We start from the raw sequence: 19,560 nt of genomic DNA on the forward strand, positions 1-19,560 counted from the left end.
AGCTGAAACTGTCCTTAACCAGAGGCGTGCTTTTGCTATTGGGGGCTTTTGCTGCCGCTGTGCCGCCGGCACACGATTTCCATTCTCATCCTGGGGCAAAGTTCTCAACTCAAGGTAACTCTTCCAGGTTAGCGAAGTTTGTAACCGGAAGCGTTTGTAACCTGAGGCGTTTGTAACTCGAGGTACCACTGTACTACTAAATTACTTCTGTGCCCAGTATAGAATATGTATATCATAGTTTTTATTATTTAACTTAAGGAATTTCAAAAAAGGAATTTTAACTATTTTCATTAAACGTTAGGTAATTAAACAATTGATGGCCTTTTAAACTGGGGAATATTGCTTTTGTTGTTGTTACTATGTGTTTTTTTGTGTTTTCATATTGTAAACTGCCCTGTGGTCCTTGGATGAGGGGTGATAAAGAAATTTAATAAATGAATAAATAATAAAAACAACAATAAGCATTTCAGCCACAAGCATAACCACGCAGAATAATTTCAGCTACAGGCATAAGTTACAAGAATAAGTTCAGTTATCAGCATTCCTCTGCGTCTAAATCAATCCATGACATTTGCTTTTTTTGTGGGAAGCAGCAAGGGAACTACCAAGGTAAGAAGGCTTAGAGCACGGGGAGTGGTGGTGGGACAATGATGAGTGGTCAAAGGGAGAAGAGAGAGAAGACTGGAAGAGGAGGTATTGGAAGCTGAAGGGCTTAGGGAGCTGGGAGAGGTTGCCCATGGGATGGCTTGCAAATTTGGTTCCCAGGAGGATGGCTGGAAGAGAGAGCTGTGTGGGCATTTACAAATGTTAGTGAAGACACAGCAGAGGGCAAGACTGCACCAAGAGACCCACAGCCGGCGTCTCTCCTGCTGCGGTGATGGAACTATGAGGCGAGCTCCCTTGTCTGTAGGACCTGCTGCTGGGAGCTGGGCAGGAACAGGAAGAGTGGAGGGGAACTGCCCTTCCTTCCATCTGCTGCTTTTCAGCTCTCAGTTTCATGACGTAAGCCTAGACTGTGAATAAGGATGTCCACTGAGCATCGGGTCCTGATCGTGGAGAGTCAATAAGGGAAGATTAGAACTAAAGCAGGGGTCAACAACCTTTTTCAGATGTGGACCGGTCCACCATCCCTCAGACCATGTGGTGGGCCGGATTATATTTTTTTGGGGGGAAATGAATGAATTCCTATGCCTCACAAATAACCCAGAGATGCATTTTAAACAAAAGCACACATTCTACTAATGTAAAAACATGCTGATTCCCAGACTGTCGGCGGGCCGGATTTAGAAGGCGATTGGGCCACATCTGGCCCCCAGGCCTTAGGTTGCCTCCCCGTTATAGTTTCACCCGAAGTTTATCATAAATTCCTGATTTCAGTCTTCCTACATTTTGCAAAAGCAATATTTGTTCAGTAGCACTCATTTTATTGATGCTTTGCAGCCCCACCCAGTTGATTTGAAGGTGGTTAGATTTACTCTCAATTTAAATCTAAATATAAACTGCAAGTGAAAGATGCTACAGAGGAGCTGTGAAAGAGGCGATCTATGAGCCAGTCTTGTGAATGGCAGGGCTGTGCTATAATTCCCTGGAGGCTCCATGTGGTAATCAGAAGTTATGGAAGTTTCCAAAATCCCCAGACCGACCAAAGAAAATGTGTGATGCTCTTTAAGCAGTTAGCAGCAAAAACAGACACTAAATGCCTTTTAATGCTATGTTAAATTAGAGCAGAAATATACTTTGTTATAGCAGATTCCCAGTGCCTGTAATACCACTAAATGTTCACATTTCAGGTAACTGTTTACTAACAGCCCCCCTTTTTCTCTAGGGAGCTCAGGGATACAGGCATGGGGCTTCGGGGTGGATTCTCATCCATCCAGGGACTGACTAGACCTGTCCTGAAAGTGGGTAATGGTAGCCAAACTTCTGCCTAATATGCAATGTCTGTTTCAGACATAACATGGAAAGGCATTGTTAATTTGCTACCAGTACTTGTGCAATGGGACTAGGGTGGCGCTGTGGGTTAAACCACAGAGCCTAGGACTTGCCGATTAGAAGGTTAGCGGTTCGAATCCCTGCGACGGGGTGAGCTCCCGTTGCTCGGTCCCTGCTCCTGCCAACCTAGCAGTTCCAAAGCACGTCAAAGTGCAAGTAGATAAATAGGTACCGCTCCGGCGGGAAGGTAAACGGCGTTTCCGTGCGCTGCTCTGGTTCACCAGAAGCAGCATAGTCATGCTGGCCACATGACCAGGAAGCTGTCTGCGGACAAACGCCGGCTCCCTCGGCCAAAAAAGTGAGATGAGCGCTGCAACCCCAGAGTCGGTCACGACTGGACCTAATGGTCAGGGACGCCTTTACCTTTATCTTTACTTGTGCAATGCATGCATGCACAACCCAGGATGTGGCGTTCCTGTGGGTTTCTCAGATCATACTTCCTTTCAGAATGGACATTTCCCTACTGTAAGTATGACACTGGAGCAGAAAAGTAAAAGGTAAAGGACCCCAGGGCAGTTAAGTCCAGTCAAAGGCTACTATGGGGTGCGACGCCCATCCTGCTTTTCAGGTCGGCGTTTGTCCACAGACAGCTTTCCGGGACACTGGAGTACCAAACAGGAACACACTCATCCATACATATGAACTTGGCTTTAGATCAGTTTTCTTCTGCATTGGGTCCCCAGATATTGTTGGACTACAACCCCATCATCCCCAGCCAGCTTAGCCAATGGTCTGAAATGACAGGAGTTGTAGGCTAACAACATCCAGGGGCCCCAAGCTGAAGAGCATCTAAGACTTCTTGGCCTGTGTTGTTAGTAGCAACATGTACTGCATCCATATATTAACATAATAGATCATTTGCATCACCTGATACAAAAATATGATGACACAAAAATGTCCTACCTCCTGCAATGCAGGAATCTCAGCTAAAGCATCCCTAACAGATGGCCATCCAACCTCTGCTTAAAAACCTCCAAGGAAGAGGAGTCCACCACCTTCTGAGGGAGACCGTTCCACTGCTGAACAGCACTTACTCTCAGAAAGCTCTTCCTGATATTTAGTTGGAATCTCCTTTCTTGTAACTTGAATCCATTGGCTCAAGTCCTGCCCTCTGGAACAGGAGAAAACAAGCTTGTTCCCTCTTCCATGTGACAGCCCTTGAGATATTTGAAGATGGCTATCATATCTCACTCTCCTCTTTTCCTGGCTAAACATACCCAACTTCTTCAACTGTTCCTCATAAGGCTTGGCTTCTAGACCCATGATCACCTTAGCTGCCCTCCTCTGCACAGTTTCCTTCTGGTCAACATTCTTCTTAGATTGTGGTGCCCAGAACTGGACACAGGACTCCAGGTGGGGTTTGATCAAGGCAAAATAAAGTGGGGCTATTACTTCATTTGACCTGGACACTATACTTCTGTTGATGCAGCCTAGAAAACTAACCTTTTTTCCCCTGCTACTGCATCACACGGTTGACCCATTTTAAGCTTGTGGTCCACCAAGACCCCAATATCCTTTTCCACGTGTACTGCTAGTAAGGCAGATATCCCCCATCCTATATTTGTGCATCTGGTTCTTCCTGTCTTAGTGCAGAACCTGACATTTGCCCCTATTGAAATTCATTTTGTCAGCTTGTGCCCAGTTCTCCAAACTGTTAAGGTCTTCTCGAATCCTGATTCTGTCTTCAGCGGCATTAGCTTCCCCTCCGAGTTTGGTGTCACCTGCAAATTGGATGAGAAGCCCCTCAAGTCCTTCATTCAAATCTTTTATAAAGATGTTGAACAACAGGCCCAGGACAGAACCCTGCGGCACCCCAATTGTCACTTTTCTCCAGGATGACGAGGAAGAATTAATGAGTACTTTTGGGGTTGTTAAACGCCAGTTCCCATCAAGAAGGACACTGACAAACTGGAACGTGTCCAGAGGAGGGCAACCAAAATGGTCAAAGGCCTGGAAACGATGCCTTATGAGGAACGGTTAAGGGAGCTGGGCATGTTTAGCCTGGAGAAGAGGAGGTTAAGGGGTGATATGATAGCCATGTTCAAATATATAGAAGGATGTCACATAGAGGAGGGAGAAAGGTTGTTTTCTGCTGCTCCAGAGAAGCGGACACGGAGCAATGGATCCAAACTACAAGAAAGAAGATTCCACCTAAACATTAGGAAGAACTTCCTGACAGTAAGAGCTGTTCAACAGTGGAATTTGCTGCCAAGGAGTATGGTGGCGTCTCCTTCTTTGGAGGTCTTTAAGCAGAGGCTTGACAACCATATGTCAGGAGGGCTCTGATGGTGTTTCCTGCTTGGCAGGGGGTTGGACTCGATGGCCCTTGGGGTCTCTTCCAAATCTATGATTCTATGATTCATCTATGGTCTGGGGTGGTGGGAAATGATGTCCACCAACAGAGGGTCACACGTCCTCTTGTCTGCCCAGCAAGAAAAACTGTGCTTTGAACACCTCTTAGAATTGTTGCTAATACTAAAGCTGCAAAGGCATGTCCTCCTGAATAACCAGCACAAATGTTGCATGGATTGCTCCTGTTCAAATGTGGCATAATTATCTGCCGCTCAAAAGCAAATCAGGAAAGTGTTGGAAGTTCTGCTAAAAGCTAGTAGTGTAGCACAGGCACCTTAGCTGTTTCTACAAAAGTACTTATATATTATATATTAGTCCATTATATATTATAAATGGTAATAACGATAGTGATAATTGCAGCACTTACGCTACCTCCTTCAGCCCTTTTAACTTTCATCAGATTTCAGATCATTGAGAAAGTAATTATAATGCAAAATCTAATTAAGATGTTAAAGCAATTAGCGACCGAATTCCCATCCCATCTAAAGTGCCCCGAAGTTGCAGCTCCTCTTTTTTGACTTCCGAGAGAGGCAAGGCGCAGCTCAGGATCCGCGGAGCGCGCGCTGCGCTTCGGCTCAGAGCAGCACCGAGACTCCGCTCTGGAGACGCGCGTCACGTGAGAACGCCATCCCCGCTTCGTCCCTCGTGAATACCGGCCCCTGGGACGGCGGGGGGGGGGGTCACCCGGCACATCGGGATGGAACCCGTTGGGGCTTGTACCCCCCTGAGAACGTGGCTCCAAGCGCGGGAGCTTCTTCCCACGAGGGCCGTCGCAAAAGGGCCGAGCCTCTCGAGGGCCACCGACGGCCCCGCGCTGCCTGTCAACCCGGACGCCCGTCCGGCACCCCCGGCGCTTGGGGCGTCCCGAGTTACCTTGGACTGGCCCACCCCGCCCACTGGTGCCCGTCGAAGGGCCAAAGGGCGCCAGGTTGTCAATGTGCCCCCCCCCACGGACCTGAGACGACTTCAGCCCCGCGCGCTCGGAGGGGGATTCCCTCGGGATTCCCTCTTCCCGGCAACTTCCGCCTCCCCGGAGCGCACGGGCCTTTCCCCACTCCGAGTCTCCCCCCTCCGCGCTCCCCGCCCCGTCGAGGCGGAGAGAGAGCAGCTCAGGCTGCGCCCACCCCCCATCCCGGCCTGGTGGGCTCCGTCCCGGCGCGTCCGCCCCTCCGAGGAGCCGGGCGGTGGGAGCCGCGGAGCGTGCGCGGCGGCGGCGGCCTCGGAAGATGGCGGCGGGCGGGGCGGGACTGGGGCGGCGGCGGAGCCTGCTGGCTTTGATCGCCGCCACCTCCCCTATCTCCGCCCCGGGAAGAGCGAGCGGCGGGCGGGAGGCGGAGGCGGAGGAGGCGGCGGCAGCGGCTCCTCTCCGGGGCTGAGCCGGGCTGGCGCGCCTGCCTTCCGTGGGCTCCTCGCTCGCTGCTCGCTCGCCCGCGGGGAACATGGCCGGGGTGGAGGCGCCGCCGCCGGGGGACCCCGGAGGAGGCGAGGCGGAGGCGGCGTCGGGGCCGGCCGACGAGTCGTCGGACAGCGAAGGCGAGCACGAGGCGCCCCAGAAGCTCATCCGAAAGGTCTCCACGTCGGGCCAGATCCGGAGCAAGGTGGGCGGCCGCGCGTGGGGGGGGGGAGAGGGAAAGTGGGGTGGGCGTCGGGGGCCAGATCCGCCCGGGGATCCGGATCCCGGACGAGGCCGGGAAAGGAAGCCATCGGGGGTCCCCCTTCGATGTCTCCATTCAGATCAGCCCTTCTCTCCCCCCCCCGCCTGCCTGCCTTCCTTCCTGGCCGGGGTGGGGGTGGGGCTTGGACCATCGCATCCCTTCCCCCTCCTTCCAGCTGCGGCCACATCTGTCTCTCCCCCCGCCGTGGAGAAGCGACGATCTTGGCATCGCCGAGCGCAGGCAGCCGCTCCCGGCGTCGGTTTCCTGGTTGCGCTGCCCCGCCGGCCTTGGACAGGGCGATGTGCCCGGGAACGGGCTCCCTCTCCTCGCGTGGCGCTGCCCGGAGGAGCCCTGCGCTCCGCCGGAGCCTCCGCCGTCCCCGCCCGCCGCCGCCGCCTCCTCTCCCCTGCGGAGCCGGAAAAGAGCGGAGTCGCCCGGGGAGCCCCGCGCCCCCAGCCCGCTTCTCGTAGGCGCCTGGATGGCACAGAGTTAATAACTGGCAGTGATCTACCTCCTTTTTCGGGTGAAAGTTGTTGAGTTTTTTCAGGGAGGGGGTAAAATATTGAGCTTTTTTTAGGGGAGCCACAGTTGTTCAGCTTCTTTGTGGGTAGCCGGTGATCTACCAGTGATCTACCGCAGACGCCCAGTGATCTACCGGCAGATCACGATCTACCTGTTGGACATGCCTGCACTAAAGGAATAAGATAATTCAGATTTTAAAAATCCCCCCAGGAACACTTAGCACCTATCTTGTTTTGTCGTGTCGTCGTCCCCCCCTCAAAAAAAGAAAAAAAGAATCAGCCCTCGAAGTTCAGGGACAGGAGTTGGCTTTCTACCCAGGGCAGAGCATCTCTTAAAGCACATTAAAACGCTGGAGGGTGGAGTAGCTTGATATAAAGTGGGGAGGGACAAAAATGTTCCTTTGCAAGTGGCCAGACATGGGAGTGACTCCTTTCAGGCTAGTGCAGGACTTGTAGCGTGTGAATTCAACTTGAAGGGGGGGTACTTAGCGGGTGCCGATGTGGGTTACACCACAGAGCCTAGGACTTGCCAATCCGAAGATCAGCGGTTCGAATCCCCGTGACAGGGTGAGCTCCCATTGCTTGGTCCATGCTCCTGCCAACCTAGCAGTTCAAAAGCATTTAAAACTGCAAGTAGATAAATAGGTACCACTCCGACAGGAAGGTAAATGGCGTTTCCGTGCGCTGCTTTGGTTTGCCAGAAGCATCTTAGTCATGCCGGCCACATGACCCAGAAGCTGTACACAGGCTCCCTTGGCCAATAAAGTGAGATGAGTGCTGCAACCCCAGAGTCAGTCATGAGTGGACCTAACGGTCAGGGGTCCCTTTACCTTTACTGTTACATTATGGCACTTACTTTTTCTCCAGTCAAACAGATATCTTTAACCATGTGGGACAATATCAATTCTGCCAATTACGTCAAAGTGCAAGTAGATAAATAGGTACCGCTCTGACGGGAAGGTAAATGGCGTTTCCGTGCGCTGCTCTGGTTCACCAGAAGCGGCTTAGTCATGCTGGCCACATGACCCGGAAGCTGCACGCCGGCTCCCTCGGCCAATAAAGCGAGATGAGCGCCGCAACCCCAGAGTCGGTCACGACTGGACCTAATGGTCAGGGGCCCCTTTACCTTACTTCTAATAGCAGGTCCAATTGCGACATGGTGGTCTGAGACCTTGCCCAATGTGAACTCTTAAGACCTCGCTCAACTTTCTTGCGGAGACATCGCTTGATGTTGCTTCCACGTCCCGCGTGACGTCCTGCCCTCTGCCACTGAGTACTTGTCACTGAGCAACGTTCACACTGACACTGTTCACTGATGAGGAGTCCAGTGAGTGTGGAATATTAATGCACACAGAGATGCATTTACCCCCTCCAAAAAAAACTTGCCAGGGGTCCAAGTTATTCCCTCAATATGCAGCCTGCACATCATTATGAGGCATTTGGGCAGTGCACTGTATTCATCAGTATATTGAAGGCTGGTTGGGAGAAGCAATCAGCACTCTTTTCCCCCGCATGTGCACACACTCCAGCGTCACTAGCGCACATGGTGCATGGTGACATAGCACACGCACGCCGGGGTGTGTGTGTGTGATGATGCAGTGACACACTTTGTGGGTGCCCTGCCCCCCTTATTCAAAATGTTGGGGAGCCACTGCACCCAGGGGCACTGGGACCTGGTGCCTATGCTTAGCTGTACGCATCTATGAGTAAAAAAATTCATTCTAGTAACACCGTAAAGGTAAAGGGACCCCTGACCATTAGGTCCAGTTGCGACCGACTCTAGCATTGCGGCGCTCATCTCGCTTTATTGGCCGAGGGAGCCGGCGTACAGTTTCCGAGTCATGTGGCCAGCATGACTAAGCTGCTTCTGGCGAACCAGAGCAGCGCATGGAAACGCTGTTTACCTTCCCGCCGGTGTGGTACCTATTTATCTTCTTGCACTTTGACGTGCTTTCAAACTGGTAGGTGGGCAGGAGCAGGGACCGAGCAACAGGAGCTCACCCTGTCGCGGGGATTTGAACTGCCGACCTTCTGATCGGCAACCCCTAGGCTCTGTGGTTTAACCCACAGCGCCACCCGCATCCCTCCAGTAGCAACTTAGAGACCAACTAAGTTTGTTATTGGTATGAGCTTTCGCGTGCATGCACACTTCTTCAGATACCTTCACACGAAAGCTCATACCAATAACAAACTTAGTTGGTCTCTAAGGACCTACTGGAAGGGATTGTTTTATTTTGTTTCGACTACTGCAGACCAACACGGCTACCTACCTGTAACTGCATCTACGAATGTAGCTGCAATATGGAGAACCAGCATTGTGTGTGATAGCGTTACAGTTAAATGATAGGTGTGGCAAATTCAGAAACCTTTTTGTGCATCATAAGTGAAAATGCATGAAGAGTGCTTGGTCATAACATGAGGTAGCAATGTCGTTTTGTGTTTTACATTGTGTTTTTACATTGAAACGCCCCGACACCTCCGGGTATAGGGTAGTATATAAATTCAATAATTAAATAAGAATAATAATTGTACAGATAGACCAGTCTGTATGTAAATGCATCAATGGACATACCGTATTTTTCGCCCTATAGGACGCACCGTCCCATAAGGCGCACCTAGTATTTTTTTTTGGGGGGGGAATAAAGGAAAAAAATTATTTCCCCCCCAGGCGCGGGGCTGGGGTGGGGGAAGCCCGAGCTTCCCCAACCCCAGCCCCCAGAACAGGCAACTCTCTGCAAGCGGTAGGAGCCCGGTGCCGGGCTCCCGCGCCTTACGGAGACCTGCGCGAAGCCTGGAGAGCGAGAGGGGTCGGTGCAAACCGACCCCTCTCGCACTCCAGGCTTCAGCGAAAGCCTGCATTCGCCCCATAGGACACACACACATTTCCCCTTCATTTTTGGAGGGAAAAAAGTGCGTCCAATAGGGCAAAAAATACGGTAAATCTGACACCAGATATGACCATTTCAAAACCGGTGGACAAGCATTTCAACCTCCCAGGACATTCTGTGGCTGACCTTACTAGAACAGTGGAACTTTAAAGGAAGAACTGCTGAACTGTGAATTCATCACTTCTAAGCTTAATAGAGACAAATATCACAGTGCATCTGTTAAGTGGCTCACCAAAGCTAGGATGTCTGTGTGATAAAAGAACAACTGTGATTTGTTCTCCTGTGAATGGCCATTGTTAGTAACGTAATTTTCACCATTTCTACTTTTCTGCATTTAATTTCATTCTTACCTCACTTTTTACAGTTGCACCCCCACCCCCAACCCTGTGCCTAGACGCAACTGAATATTACACTTTGTGCATCTGATGAAGTAGACTGTAGTCCATGGAGGTTTATGTCGTCATAATGTTAGCCTGCAATGTATCGCCATACTTTCTGTTTTGGTCGCCCATGGTGAAAAGCGCCTTTGGTCAACCAGCCAGAGAAACCTTCATAAAGTGCTCTCTCTCTCTTGAGTATAAATGGAGTTTAGATCAGCAAGTTATATATCATTTAGATATTTGGGTGTTCTTTTCAGTGAATCCCTTTCTTGGAAATGGTTTAGTGTGGCTGTGAAATCGAAAGCACAGAAACATATGGCAGTGTTAGAAATTATCCAGGGGCCAGGAGTGCTTTGCAACTGACACAGGTCCAATTGTGACCATGTTGAGTTCTCTGGATGCACAGTTGGCAACTGGGCTAATACAGTAATAATATAATTATTATATTATTATATAATATTATTATTATTATTATTAAGCAATATGTCACTTTGAGAACACTTTTATTGAAGCTTGAATTTGTTTTATTCTGGATTGCTTTATTTGATATTTTAGAATCATAGAATCATAGAGTTGGAAGAGACCACAAGGGCCATCGAGTCCAACCCCCTGCCAAGCAGGAAACACCATCAGAGCACTTCTGACATATGGTTGTCAAGCCTCTGCTTAAAGACCTCCAAAGAAGGAGACTCCACCACACTCCTTGGCAGCAAATTCCACTGTCAAACAGCTCTTACTGTCAGGAAGTTCTTCCTAATGTTTAGGTGGAATCTTCTTTCTTGTAGTTTGGATCCATTGCTCCGTGTCCGCTTCTCTGGAGCAGCAGAAAACAACCTTTCTCCCTCCTCTATGTGACATCCTTTGATATATTTGAACATGGCTATCATATCACCCCTTCACCTCCTCTTCTCCAGGCTAAACATGCCCAGCTCCCTTAGCCGTTCCTCATAGGGCATCATTTCCAGGCCTTTGACCATTTTGGTTGCCCTCCTCTGGACACGTTCCAGTTTGTCAGTGTCCTCCTTGAACTGTGGTGCCCAGAACTGGACACAGTACTCCAGGTGAGGTCCAACCAGAGCAGAATACAGTGGCACTATTACTTCCCTTGATCTAGATGCTATACTCCTATTGATGCAGCCCAGAATTGCATGGGCTTTTTTAGCTGCCGCGTCACACTGTTGGCTCATGTCAACACATTTTAATGTGTTGTAAACCGTTTTGAGATTTTTTTCTTTAAAATATAAAGTGCTGTACAGCGGTACCTCTACTTATGGATGTGATCTGTGCCGTTTGCACCCTGAAAAGTCTGCAAGTAGAGCGCTGTGCCTGCGCATGACACGATAGAGCGTTCATGCGCGAAGCGCACAGATTGCTCCTGCGCATTCGTGATGTGGAGAACCCGGAAGTAAACACTTCTGGGTTTGCCGCATTCATAACAAAACAAAAAAAACGCAACATGAAGCAAACGCAACTCGAGGTATGACTGTAATGATGATGATGATGATGATAAACAATATTGGGGGAAATGGTGTCTAGACATTCCACTGTCAGGCATGTCGGGTTACACCCAGCATTGTGGGTGCCCAGAACGTGTGATGTCACAAGGTGGGAGGAGGCATGCTGAAGCTGTGACTGGCTCTTGCTGCAGTGACGGGTTCCATCGGGTCCTCCCACTGCTGTCCGACGAAGCCCGATGGTGCCCGTTGCAGTTGCGACAGGCCCCGTCCAGCCTCCTCCCACCACGTGGGCTGTGGAATATTGATGGGGTCTGGCCCCCTCACTGAAAATGGGGGGCAGCGTCGGCCCCACATAAATGGCGCTCCTGTCCACTGTGGCAACTGTCACCTAGGTTTAAGGTGCCATTCGTTGATTAGATTATATATACAGTGGTACCTCGGGTTACATACGCTTCCGGTTACATACGCTTCAGGTTACAGACTCCGCTAACCCAGAAATAGTGCTTCAGGTTAAGAACTTTGCTTCAGGTTGAGAACAGAAATTGTGCTCTGGCGGCACGGCGGCAGCAGCGGGAGGCCCCATTAGCTAAAGTTGTGCTTCAGGTTAAATACAGTTTCAGGTTAAGAACGGACCTCCGGAATGAATTAAGTACTTAACCCGAGGTACCACTGTATATCTATATGAGTTTCTAACGTGCCTATTAAATTTTTTTATTGTTATTAAAGATTTTCTGGGGTTACAAAAGTACACGCATCTCTATTTTCAGATCGTAAAGTAATTGCTGTAGGGCTATTGACGAAGTTTGCTTATAATAAGGGAGGACAGCTGATTGAACCTGTCCTAAAGATTTTCAGTAGCAAAGTGATCCCCGGAGTGCTCTGTGGTGTTGAAATTTGGGGACCTGACTTCTATTCCATTGAAGTTGTCCAAACTATGCAAAATACCTTTCCCCCCAAAAAATGTTATTTTCTTTCATTGGGAATTTCTGCAACCTCGATACACACAGCATCTATGTGGCTATTAATTAAGGCAGCCGTAGAATGTGGACGGTTAAGGTACATCTAACGAATTGCAACTGACCATTTTATTAACTGACCATTTTTCCTGCATTGTGCTATATGGGAATTGGTTAAGAATCAATTTTGGGAAACAGCTCTTCAGGATATTTTAGACAATTATTATTTTCCAGAGCTGAATGTCGCATTGGGCATGGTCAAGAGACGACCATTGTGGGACTGACTTTTCTGGGTAGCTTCCAGAAGGGAATCACAAGAATTTCCTATGGGGTATTTTCTTTTGCAAATAAAACATTTTAGGGCCAGTTTTTTTTAATGAAACCTGTCCCTCTTTCCCTAAAAAAATGCTTTTATTGAGCTGGGATTTCAAGTGATGTTCCGGATGGTCGCTTATAACAAGGTTACTCATGAAGGCAGATTCTGTGTTTGTGGCCAATATCAGCTGGATTGTGATATTAATTTTCTGTTAATCTGTCCTTTCTATAATGATACAGAAGAGAGATTTCTGAAACTTTTGTTGACGTATGGCAATAGGGATACCTTCGTAGAAACAGTACTATTTCTTTTGACACTAATGGCTTTTTGACACACCTACTTCTGTCCACACGCAAAATTCATCTTTACAGATCCTGGACCTCGCAATTTCAAATTAACAGTAGAAGCAAGGTGCACAGGAATCAGTGTTCTATTAAAAATAAAATAATTGGATTTTATAGAAATCATATCCATATCAAAATGCTCCTATCAATGTACTTGATTTAAACAGGATTTTTAATTCTATTTTTAACATCCGTGTTCTATTAAGCGCTCCGTAAAAATAACCTGGTTTAAAATATCTCTGTGCAATACAAGCATACGCATTAAAGTCTCCACTTGTACTTTTTTATGGTCAAATCCAAGAGTGTCCTTCAAACTCATTGAGCCTGCTTTTGTACTGCAAAGGATGAGCAAGGAGTAAAAAATATGTGACTTGAAAGCAGAATCCAAAGGCGACCATGCGGTCCTCACCCTCCTTGACCTCTCTGTTGCCTTTGATGCACATGATCACACTAACATACATGGCTCCCTTCATGGCGCACTAAGTCTCTGCTGTTCTCAGTCTTCTGAACTACCGTATTTTTCGCACCATAGGGCGCACCGGACCATAGGGCGCACCTAGTTTTGGGAGGCGGAAAACAAGAAAAAATTATTCTGAACCCCAGAAGCCAGAACAGCAAGTGGGATCTGGCTTCCGGGATACCGTGTGGCTGTTCTGGCTTCTGGGGTAACCGCGCCAAGCCTCTTCAGGGCAGCGGGATGAAGGCTCCCCCTGCCCAAAGAGGCTGCGCAGGGCTAAAGCAGAAGCCAGGACAGACGCGTTGCTCAAGGGGCGCTGCGCCTTCTCTCTCTCTCTGCACAGCGCCCCTCCTTCACAGGAGAGGCGCTGCGCAGAGAGGGAGAAGGGGCAGCGCCCTTCAGCGAAGCTGGAGAAGGAACAGAAGGAGACCCTTCTGTTCCTCCTCTGGCTTCCAGGACAGGCGCGTCGCTGCGAAGCAGGAGGAGGAACAGGAGACCCTTCTGTTCCTCCTCCGCTTCCAGGACAGGCTCGTCGGGTCGAAGCCAAGGAGCCTGTATTCGCTCCATAGGACGCACACACATTTCCCCTTCATTTTTGGAGGGGAAAAAGTGCGTCCTATAGAGCGAAAAATACGGTAAGTACATTTGTCTAGTTTTTCCATAGGGGGAAACTTCTCTCTCAACCTCATCAAATCACATGGTTTTCCACCTGTACACTGATGAGACCCAGCTCTACCTCTGTACATGAAATGTTTCTCTGGCACATTCCACATACGGTGGTACCTCGGGTTACATACGCTTCAGGTTACACACGCTTCAGGTTACACACTCTGCTAACCCAAAAATACTGCTTCAGGTTAATAACATTGCTTCAGGATGAGAACAGAAATTGCACGGTGGCGGCACGACAGCAGCGGGAGGCCCCATTAGCTAAAGTGGTGCTTCAGGTTAAGAACAGTTTCAGGTTAAGAACGGACCTCTGGAACGAATTAAGTACTTAACCCGAGGTACCACTGTACTGTATTCAACAGCTTGACTCTTACTTTGCTTGGATCCTTAATGGTTAGCCCAAAATAAATATGTCCCAAGTATCAACTACCCATATTTCCTCCTAAACCCCCTTCATACACTTCCCAAGGCCTGAGACCTTGTCTCTCCCTACTCCCCACCTCACCCCACATTACCTCTCTGCCCATTGAGGCACTGCTGGCGCAGGTGTGCTTCAGCCCTTTCTCCTGGATGTGGCCAGCCTCCTGGTAGAGGGCTTCTGGGCTGGTCACACAGTTCAGCCCTGGCCAGGAAGCAAGAGAATGTGGCTATGGAGGAATAGAGACAGGGAGAGCAGGGTGGGCAAAGGCAGGGGGAGAGGCAGACCAAGGTGGGCCAACAGAAAGAGGATGTGGGAGGAAAAGGCTCAAAGAGAGGAAAGCTGAGAAAGGGACAGGTTGGAGTACATCAGGGATGGGGAGCTTCAGAAGAGCTTCAGGCCAAAGGCCCAACTTATACAGTGGCCAACCAGAAGCTCCACAGGTTGACAGACTCCAGATTCCATTCGTTCCAGCCAGTGAAGGCAATGGTTCCCCAGATATGGTTCAGAATTATGAGTCTCAGAAGTAAATGGCACGCACAAAGAGAGCCAGCGTGATGTAGTGGTTAAGAGCGGTGGACTTGTAATCTGGTGAACCGGGTTCGCTTCCCCGCTCCTCCACATGCAGTTGCTGGGTGACCTTGGGCTAGTCACACTTCTCTGAAGTCTCTCAGCCCCACTCGCCTCACAGAGTGTTTGTTGTGGGGGAGGAAGGGAAAGGAGAATGTTAGCCGCTTTGAGACTCCTTAAAGGTAAAGGTAAAGGGACCCCTGACCGTTAGGTCCAGTCGCGGACGACTCTGGGGTTGCGGCACTCATCTCGCTTTACTGGCTGAAACGTCCGGGGCATGTGGCCAGCATGACTAAGCTGCTTCTGGCGAACCAGAGCAGCACACAGAAACACCATTTACCTTCCCGCTGGAGCGGTACCTATTTATCTACTTGCACTTAGATGTGCTTTCGAACTGCTGGGTTGGCAGGAGCAGGGACCAAGCAACAGGAGCTCACCCCGTCGCGGGGATTCAAACTGCCGATCTTCTTATCGGCAAGCCTTAGGCTCTGTGGTTTAACCCACAGCGCCACCCGCGTCCCTTAGCGTAGTGATAAAGTGGGACATCAAATCCAAACTCCTCCTCCTCCTCTTCTTCTACATACCCATTTAGTTGGAGTATGCAGTCAAAGATGGAGGTGGGCTAAACAAAATCGGATAGTGATAAAGCGGGATATCAAATCCAAACTTTTCTTCTTCAAAGTGCATCTGCTTCTCTATGGAGGAATCTTGTTTGTACTTGATAAGATGACTCCATTCAGCCAGTCTGAAATAGAAATGTTTGGGCTGTGGCAGTCCTATTGAAATTAAGCATGAGTAACTTGGGCCTATTAATTTTGAGAGTGTCTGCTCTGAGTAGGGCTAGCATTGGTTCCAACCCTTCATTGCCAGTCAACCGCATGATGCAATAAAATAGAAGCAAGCGACTCTCGTGCCAACAGAGAGTGACGTTGTGACGCTAAGGGAATGCAGTCAGTGTTTCAGATATGCCACTTTGCCAGAGCAGTTCCAGTCAAGGTTTTACGAAACAGTTGCAAGGCATCCATTGCTGGCCAAAAGAAACACATGTCTCTGAAAGCCTGCTAGGCTGCCTCCCTTCTTCTCTCCTTTCCCTTCTCAACTTTTGTCTAATTATGATTTTAATGAGGGCAAGCTACTACAGGAAATGCGGCAAAAACATTTCCTGTGCATTGGACTCAGCGGATCAGAGCAAGATGTCCTGAGTCCCACAGGGCAAGGCCAACCAGGAGTTGCAGAACCACAGATAGCTGGAAGTGAGCAATTTCCTCCGACGGAGGTCAGAAGCAAATTGAGCCTTGTGAAGCCCTTTTCCACTGAAGGTAGGCGCTCGTCCTTTGGTCCATGTCCTCCAGACGCACTGGTGTGGTGCTGTGGGAGGCATTGGGTTCCTTAAGCTTAGGCAAGACACCTGTGAGAGTTCAGCTCTGAAGGCCCTGGTTCAATGTGAGGTTCTTCTGTGGGCTTTCTGTCAGCTTGAAGCCCACTGGTTTTTCATTGTGCAGCAGCAGCCCCACAGCCCTGAATCTGGTCCACCTCCTCATCTGGTACAGAGTCAGATTCCAACTCAGTGCTGGACTCAGGGGTCATGACGTAGGTAGAAGAAGCAGAAAAGATGGGGTGAAACAGGTTATACAAATATTTTGTTCTGACAGTTCAAAATGTGCTGGAAATGAGTGTAGAATTTTCTACATCTGTAAAGGTTGCATTGTGGAGGTGCAACAAGATTCCTGATAACAGTGGCTCTGTGTGAAGTCCATATTACATCCTTTACCTGATGAGGACGAAACCAGAATATAGTACCAACACTTCATTTCATCGATATAACTTTGTCAAAGAGCAAAGCTGGAATGAGTTACTCGCGAATACTTTATTTACTCGTGGTACATAATTCAAAAGTACTTATATCTGGTTAGAAAACACTCATTTAGTTTATTATCATCATTTATTAAATTTGCATCCTGTCCTATGCCTGCAGGTCTCAGGGCGGTCCACAACATAATCACAATATTAAAAACACAAAATATATAATAAAAACAAAAACAAGGGCCACCCGATAATCCCCTCTCCCCAACACATTCTAAAAGGTCATTGGATGTGAATCGGCCAATGGCCTGGTTAAAAAGGAACGTTTTTGCCTGGGGACCCAAAGGTGTACAATGAAGGTGCCAGGCAGACCTCCCTGGGGAGAGCATCCCAAGCATTGGACGGTTGTGAGTTTACCTTTTCACTGGCGGCTGGCCTGCAGTTACAAGAAACCACTGGAGAGAAGGATCATTGGAGAAGAGCTCTTTCACCCAAGATAGTGTCGTATATTTGAATTAAGAACATTAAGACTTTCACAATCTAGAAAGTAAACCCCTTTCTTGATTTAGAATTTAATTAAATGGATTGGGCTAGTCTTGCAGCTAAAAATAGTGACCAAAACATGCACTGACTGTTTTTCTTGGCTGTGGTTGTTTATATTGCTGGTTGAAGTACTTCTGCATATTAGAATATGTTCCTTAGCTTGCAATTGGATATATATATATATATATATATATATATATATATATATATATATATATGTTTTGCAGGTTCACTGTCGGAAGATATTATTTTTAGCTGTTTTGATACAGTTAATCATAGCTGGAAAATGCCATATGGTGGTGCCTTTGCAGATGGCATTGTCCAGTAGAAGAGATCTTAACATCACATTATTTGACAAATGTGTGAACATTTGTTGTGTTCCTTTTTAAAAGAAAAACATTTATCAGTTCTAAAATCACTGTCAGTGAGAATGAAATTCTGAGCACTGCCTATCTTCTGAACATGTACATTGAAGTCTTTTTTATATATAAAAAAGAGGCAATTTTAAGGATGCTGTTGGGTTGCAATTACCATTATCCCTGACGGTTGTCTATTGCTGGTTTGGGTTAATTGATGATGTAGTCCCACACCATCTGGAAGGGCACCACGTTGGCTATCACTGATTTCGTTGGATTTGACCCATTGCATTTAATAATTTTCTTTTCAGTATACGACCCGCCTGTAACAACCACCTAAAATCCCAAGTAGTATTAAAATGATTTAAGCCAGGGTTCATCAAACTTTTTCAGCAGGGGGCCAGTCCACTGTCCCTCAGGCCTTGGCGGGGGGCGGGGCGGTCTATATTTTTTTGGGGGGGGATACATGAACGAATCCCTATGCCCCACAAATAACCCAGAGATGAATTTTAAATAAAGGGACATATTCTACTCATGTAAAAACACGCTGATTCCCGGACTGTCTGCGGGCCAGATTGAGAAGGCGATTGGGCCGCATCCGGCCCCTGGGCCTTAGTTTGCGTACCCATGATTTAAGCTATGCATTAAAATAAATAAGAAGGCCTTGGGGAATAAGAATGGCTTTGCTTGAACCCAAAGGAATAGCTCAGAAAGGCACCAAGTGGGCCTTTCTTGTGAAGCCGTTCCACAAAGAAGGCGTCATAGCATCCAAACTGCAGACCTGATTCTTTAGGGGGAGAGTAACCCCATCCAAAATCAGAGACATCTGGCCTTTCTTCCTTGATAACAGCGATCTATGTGTTAGAATAAAAAGCAGAGACATCACCTTGCCAATATTTTGGCCACCTCATGAGAAGAGAAGACTCCCTGGAAAAGACCCTGATGTTGGGAAAGATGGAGGGCACAAGGAGAAGGGGACGACAGAGGACAAGATGGTGGGACAGTGTTCTCGAAGCTACCAGCATGAGTTTGACCAAACTGCGGGAGGCAGTGGAGGACAGGAGTGCCTGGTGTGCTCTGGTCCATGGGGTCATGAAGAGTCGGACACGACTAAACAACATGTGTCAGAATGTGAGTCTTGCCCGTGTTTTATGGAGTGAGGAGTAGGATGAAGCTTATAGCACGGTATGGCTGAGCGTTGGTGCTGAACGCTCTGCCTGTGCTTCTCTTCCCAAAACCTTGTTCCACCCCATCCATTGGGGGGAATTCCCTAGAGGGAATTATTTGGTTTCAGAGCTGCTGCAAGAGCAAAACACTTCCTTCGCTCTTTCTTTCTATTTCGTGCGATCCTGAGGCTGAGGACAAGACACAAAGTGCTATCGCTGGGGAAAGGGGTGTGTGTGGGTTGGGGGTTGGTGAAGCCATATCTGAATCTGGTCTTATTTTTCAGTGTCCAAGAATTAGGTTTGGTGGTGTGCCCCCGTAGTGGCAATGTGTGATTTTTAGAACTGCCTAGTATATTGGTACTGTGCAGAGCATTATTTCATTATAAGCAGAAGCAAAGCAGCTTAACTGCAGAGAATTGAGTACAGCGTGTATCTTAGGCATGTATGTCACAATTCTATGTAAGCACATTAAATAACTGCAGAATTTGGTCCTGTGCAGAATTTGATGTCTTGTAATACTACATTCTTTAAAAGTGGGAAATATCTTGTCATTTTGCATGCAAATCTATACTACAAGATATTTGGGGAGTATCTGGTGAACTCTCAGAAGGGAGAGAAAGTACCGGTCATTGCAGTTTGGTGCAGCATATACAAACACACACGTCATCCTGTTTTTAAAGAAACTGGCACACCATTCTTTATTTCAGTCTAAAGACC

At 48.2% G+C, this 19,560-nt stretch overlaps 1 protein-coding gene across 2 annotated transcripts in view; it reads left to right on the top strand.

The window, feature by feature from the left end:
• The first annotated feature begins 5,792 nt into the window (after positions 1 to 5,792).
• The window catches only part of DGKH (diacylglycerol kinase eta), a 98,027-nt gene continuing 84,259 nt past the window's right edge, over positions 5,793 to 19,560 (top strand). For both annotated transcript variants that reach the window (XM_081917743.1, XM_081917744.1), the window contains exon 1: positions 5,793 to 5,942. The gene's annotated coding sequence lies outside the window, so the exon portion shown is untranslated. The remainder of the gene's footprint in view (positions 5,943 to 19,560) is intronic.

Source organism: Podarcis melisellensis, assembly GCF_964234715.1.
Source record: "Podarcis melisellensis genome assembly, chromosome: 7".
Taxonomy (NCBI): Eukaryota; Metazoa; Chordata; class Lepidosauria; order Squamata; family Lacertidae; genus Podarcis; species Podarcis melisellensis.